At 55.1% G+C, this 6033-nt stretch overlaps 1 long non-coding RNA gene across 9 annotated transcripts; it reads right to left on the bottom strand.

Annotated features, from left to right (window-relative positions):
- Window positions 1-991: 991 nt before the first annotated feature.
- LOC138719639 (uncharacterized) lies at window positions 992-2519 on the bottom strand. Of its 9 annotated transcripts, none has more exons than XR_011337258.1 (5): window positions 2080-2519; window positions 1950-2036; window positions 1634-1888; window positions 1155-1465; window positions 992-1100 (listed from the first exon to the last, which is right to left on the bottom strand). It is a non-coding gene; the product is annotated as an uncharacterized lncRNA (long non-coding RNA). The 9 variants fall into 9 exon arrangements; XR_011337256.1 differs by having other exon boundaries at window positions 2109-2519; XR_011337262.1 differs by having other exon boundaries at window positions 1950-2007; window positions 2109-2519.
- Between the last annotated feature and the right edge of the window lie 3514 nt (window positions 2520-6033).

Here is a 6033-nt window from a genome sequence, read left to right as displayed (position 1 = left end):
TTCCATCCCAGGATGGAGCATCCCGCTGGTCCACACACACCAGTCACCCCAGTTCAGCCGTGGAGGACACCCCGCAAGTCCTGATGCTGGACCTGGTCGTGCATGGGGGGGTCTCCGGGTGTCCCCCACGTCACCGGTGACGTCCCATCCTTTGCCAGCACCACTGGATCCAAGTCCCCACTCCAGGGACCTGGGAGATGGTGCCGTGGTCTTGCTGGGAGAGGAGCAGCTCTGAGGGGAGATGTTGGGGGGTCGCTGGGCTGTCACCCCAGAGCTCGTGGTGCTGGGGTCACCGCTGGGAGCAGGAGGGCACCCCGAAAGGGAGAGCGCAGGGTGGCATGGGTGGTGGTGGAAGGGTGGGCCTGGTGGCCTTGGTGGCCTTGAATGAGCATCCTGCCTCAGTTTCCCCACCTGTGAAGGGCTTCGTGTTCGGGCTGAGGTATCTCAGAGCATCCTAGGGTCCAGCAGGAGCACGGCTCCCACGGGATGCTTGTCCTCCTGGGACACTGGCCAGGATGAGGGGGTGAGGAACTCTGTGAGGACCCCGTGGTGGTGGTGATGCCTCCAGCCCCCCACATCTGTGATCCTTGCACCCCAACTCTCAGGAGCTCAGTGAGGGCCCCATGATGCCGGTGATGCCTCCAGCCCCCTACATCTGTGATCCTTGCCCCTCAACTCTCAGGAGCTCCTTGAGGTCTCCATGGTGGTGGTGATGCCTCCAGCGCCCCATCCCAGCTCTCAGGACACCCCGAGGCTCCTTCGTGCCTGATCTGTCCCTCTGGGTCCCGTCTGGCCAGGGGGGTCTAAGCCAGGAGAACGGGGCCCTGAGCTCCCCCAGCCCCATCCAGGGGTGGTGGGAGCTCAGCGCTGGCACCAAAGTGAGCCCCGTCCTGAACACTGAACTAGAAGAACCCCCTCTCCTTTCTCCCATTTCCCAGCACAAACAGGGTCCAGTCCTGAGAGGTGCTGAGCACCTGCTGCTGGACCCTCAGGCTGCTCTGTGGTGGAATTACCTTGGTGGGATGCTCTGTGGTGTCATCACCTTGGTGGGATGTTCTACAGTGTCATTGCCTTGGTGGGATGCTCTGAGGTGGCACCACCTTGGTGGGATGCTTTGATGGCATCATCCTGGTGGTATTCTGTGGTGGCATCACCTTGGTGGGATGCTATGTGGTGGCATCACCTTGGAAGGATACTCTGGTGGCATCACCCTGGTGGGATGCTCTGTGGTGGCATCACCCTGGTGGGATGTTCTACAGTGTCATCACCTTGGTGGGATGCTCTGGTGTCATCACCTTGGTGAGACGCTTTGCTGGTACCATCTTGGTGGGATGCTCTGAGGTGGCATCACCTTGATGGGATGTTCTACACTGTCATCACCCAGGTGGGATGCTCTGTGGTGGCATCACCTTGGTGGGGCACTCTGGTGGCATCACCTTGGTGGGATGCTATGTGGTGGCATCACCTTGGTGGGATGTCCTACAGTGTCATTGCCTTGGTGGGAAGCTCCGGTGGCATCACCTTGGTGGGATTCTGTGATGGCATCACCTTGGTGGGATTCTGTGATGGCATCACCTTGGTGAGGTGTTCTACAGTGTCATTGCCTTGGTAAGATGCTTTGTGGTGACATCACCTTGGTGGGATACTCTGGTGGCATCACCCTGGTGGGATGCTCTGTGGTAGCATCACCTTGGTGGGATGTTATACAGTGTCATCACCTTAGTGAGATGCTTTGCTGGCACCATCTTAGTGGGATGCTCTGAGGTGGCATCACCTTGATAGGATGTTCTACACTGTCATCACCTTGGTGGGATGCTCTGTGGTGGCATCACCTTGGTGGGATGCTCTACAGTGTCATTGCCTTGGTGAGATGCTTTGCTTGCACCATCTTAGTGGGATGCTCTTAGGTGGGATGCCCACCTTGATGGGATGTTCTACACTGTCATCACCCTGGTGGGATGCTCTGTGGTGGCATCACCTTGGTGGGATGTTCTACAGGGTCATCGCCTTGGTGGGATGCTCTGTGGTGGCATCACCTTGGTGAGATGCTCTGGTGGCATCGCTCTGTGGTGGCATCACCCTGGTGGGATGTTCTACAGTGTCTTCACCTTGGTAGGATGCTTTGCTGGCATCACCCTGGTGGGATTCTGTGGTGGCATCACCCTGGTGGGATGTTCTACAGTGGCATCACCCTGGTGGGATGCTCCGTGGTGACACAGCCCTGGCAGGACACCCAGCAGGACTTCACCGTGGCAGGAGCTGAGCCCCCTCCCAGCACCCAGGAGCTGCCGTGGCTCTCGTCCCCCCCACCCACCCCCAGACCAGGGCGGCTCCTGTGTCCTCCCGCCGTGTTGAACGAATAATAATGACAATAATTATAATAATACTGATGATAACGAGCACCTCCCAGCCTGGCCTGGGCTGGCACCGCTGCGCGGGCTGCTCCGTAGGGACCGGTCCCTAAGGGCTCGCAGCCCCCAGCCCGCCTGCACCCAGCAATTTGCAGGGAAATATTTAAAATAAAGGATTTTATGGAAAGGTTTTGGTGATTTTTAGTTTTCCTTCAAACCAAGCATGTCTATGAAATGGAATTCACCGCCCCCTTCATGCCCGGAGAACTTTATGGGCTCGAGTTCTTCGTCCTGTGCAGCTCAGGAGGGTGGGGGGGACCCTCAGCTGCAGGTGGGGAAACTGAGGCAGGGCACTGGGATGCAGAAAGCGTAGATGAAGATCAGCCCCCACCCCTCTCCCAGCCCCCTCAGACCATAATTTGCTGCCAGCACCTCCATCCCCATCCCTAAATGTGGTGTTTTCCAGATTCTCCGTGCCCTGAGGTGCTACCCCCCGCCCCCTTGGGCTGAGGTTTGGGATTTTGGAGAGGACAGAGACCTTCTCCCTTCCCCTCACCGCTTAATTTATATTTATAGCACCGTGTTCTTCCTTCCCTGGGCTGGAAATGGATTTAAAGCTGCACCCAGATGGGGGAATCCTCCTGCGACCCCCCCAGGGACTCGCTTGGCTTTGGTTTCCTCTTCCCTCCAGGAACCAGGAGCTTCCCCAGCTTTTCAGACCTTCTTTCCTTTCACCCTGGCAGGAACCTTGGTCCTGTTTGATGGAGAAGTGACCCCCCCTTTGCTGCTCCCCAAGTGGAGAAGGTTTGGGGGCTCCCAGGACTCACTTTGTTTCAGTTTTCCCTCCTCCCCCCAGGAAAATGAAGCTTCCCAAGCTTTTCATAGAATCATAGAATCATCACCAGGTTGGAAAAGACCCTCAGGATCATTGAGTCCAACCATTCCTATCAAAAGATAGGAATTCTTATCAAAAGGTTTTCAGACCCTGGTTCTTTCCATCCTGGGAGGAACCTGGGTCTGGATTGATGGAGAAGTGACCCTCTTCCCCCCTCCCAGGTGGAGGAAGCTTTGGGGCATTTCAAAGCAAGCAAAGTCCAATTATATTTTCAAAAGAGACCCCAAATTTGGGGAGTTTGAGGGGGTCCTGGTGTGTTTTCCCAGCTCGGGGCATCCGCAGGCATCTCCTGCATCCTCCTCCGTCCACCTGTTGCTCAGTGGTCAAAGGAGTGAGGTGGAAACCGAGGGCATGGGCTGCCCTGCAACCAGATTTCCAGCCCTTTCTGCAGATTTAAACCCAAAAGCTGCTTTCTCAGAAGCCCCAGCTCTGACCCAGAGCTGCTGCCTCTCCAAGGCCTCTTCTCCCAAAGCAAGTGACCCCAGTGGAGCCATCCCGGGGGTGTTCGGAAGCGGGGAAGCCAGCTCAGCCCCTGCCTGCTCCTCATCTGATTGGGAAAAAGGTTAAAACCAGAAGTACTGGATGTAAATCTTCAATGAATAATGTGGTTTCCCGTGGTTAATAAAGGTTATGTCCTGCCTCCTGCCTCCTCCTCCTCCTCCATCGCCTCCGGGAGCTGTGACTGAGCCGCTCTTGACCAGGGCTCTCCCAGTTCCAGCAGCTTCAGGGGTGGTTCTGCAGGGAGGGACATTGGAGTCCGTGGTGTCCGGCTCTCCCTGGCTTCTGGGCATCGTCTGAGTGACCCCGGAGCACGGACACGAACCCCCTGTCCCCTGGTCCTGATCCCAGCCCAGCTCAGCCTCTGCACCAGCAGAGTTTGAGGGAGTGCAGAACCCTCACCCCTATCCATAAACCCCACACATTCCCCTAATGCTGCTCCAAACCCCTCCTCACCCCAAACCTGTCCCTATACGTGCCCCAGCTGGGTCCTGAACATAATCCCTTCCCATCCATACCCCTATTCCTCTCCCGTCTCCAATCCCAGTCTAGAGTCTCCAAACTCTATCCCATCCCATCCCATCCCATCCTATCTCTTTCCTACCCTATCGTATCCTACCCTATCCTATCCTATCCTATCCTATCCTATCCTATCCTATCCTATCCTATCCTATCCTATCCTATCCTATCCTATCCTATCCTATCCTATCCTATCCTATCCTATCTCTATCCTATCTCTATCCCTATCCTATCCTATCTCTATCCTATCCTATCCTATCCTATCCTATCTCATCCTATCTCTATCCTATCCTATCCTATCTCTATCCTATCCTATCCTATCCTATCCTATCCTATCTCATCCTATCTCTATCCTATCCTATCCTATCTCTATCCTATCCTATCCTATCCTATCCTATCCTATCCTATCCTATCCTATCCTATCTCTATCCTATCTCTATCCCTATCCTATCCTATCTCTATCCTATCCTATCCTATCCTATCCTATCTCATCCTATCTCTATCCTATCCTATCCTATCTCTATCCTATCCTATCCTATCCTATCCTATCCTATCCTATCCTATCCTATCCTATCCTATCCTATCTCTATCCTATCCTATCCTATCCTATCCTATCCTATCCTATCTCTATCCCTATCCTATCTCTATCCTATCCTATCCTATCCTATCCTATCCTATCCTATCCTATCCTATCCTATCTCTATCCCTATCCTATCCTATCCTATCCTATCCTATCCTATCCTATCCTATCCTATCCTATCTCTATCCTATCCTATCTCTATCCTATCCTATCCTATCCTATCCTATCCTATCCTATCCTATCCTATCCTATCCTATCCTATCTCTATCCTATCCTATCCTATCCTATCCTATCCTATCCTATCCTATCCTATCTCTTTCTTATCTCTATCCTATCCTATCCTATCCTACCCCATCCTATCTCTATCCTATCCTATCCTATCTCTATCCTATCCTATCCTATCCTATCCTATCTCTATCCTATCCTATCCTATCCTATCCTATCCTATCCTATCCTATCCTATCCTATCCTATCCTATCCTATCTCTTTCTTATCTCTATCCTATCCTATCCTATCCTATCCTACCCCATCCTATCTCTATCCTATCCCATCCTATCTCTATCCTATCCTATCCCCATCCCTATCCCTATCCCTATCCCCATCCCCATCCCCATCCCCATCCCCATCCCTATCCCTGTCTCCATCCCCATCCCTATCCCCATCCCCATCCCCATCCCCATCCCCATCCCCATCCCTATCCCTATCCCTATCCCTATCTCCATCCCTACCCCCCCGGTCCCGGCTCCGCTCCGGTTTCCGTTCGGGGCGGGGCCGGTTGGGGCCGGGGCGGTGTCTATAAAGCCCGAGGAGCCCCCGCCCCCCCCGCTCCGGCTCCGCTCCGCTCCGCTCGCACCGCCGGTACCGACACCCCCGGTCCCGGTTCCAGCCCCCCTCCCAGTCCCCGTCCCAGCTCCGGTCCCCATCCCAGCCCCTGTCCCGTTCCCAGTTCCATCCCCACCCCACCCCCACCCCCTGCTCTGGTCCCAGTCCCAGCACTGGTCCCAGTACCGGTTCCAGCCCCGCTCCCAGTCCCGTTCCCAGTTCCAGCCCCGGTACCAACCCCCTCTCTCGTCCCAGCCCCGCTCCCAGTCCCAGCACCAGTCCCAGTCCTGCTTCCAGTCCCGGTACGGGTTCCACTCCCAGTCCCAATCCTGGTCCCAGTCCCTCTCCAGTCCCAGCACCGCTCCCGG

This window comes from Phaenicophaeus curvirostris, chromosome 4 (genome assembly GCF_032191515.1).
Source record: "Phaenicophaeus curvirostris isolate KB17595 chromosome 4, BPBGC_Pcur_1.0, whole genome shotgun sequence".
Lineage (NCBI taxonomy): Eukaryota > Metazoa > Chordata > Aves > Cuculiformes > Cuculidae > Phaenicophaeus > Phaenicophaeus curvirostris.
This window is presented reverse-complemented; position numbering and strand designations above follow the sequence as displayed.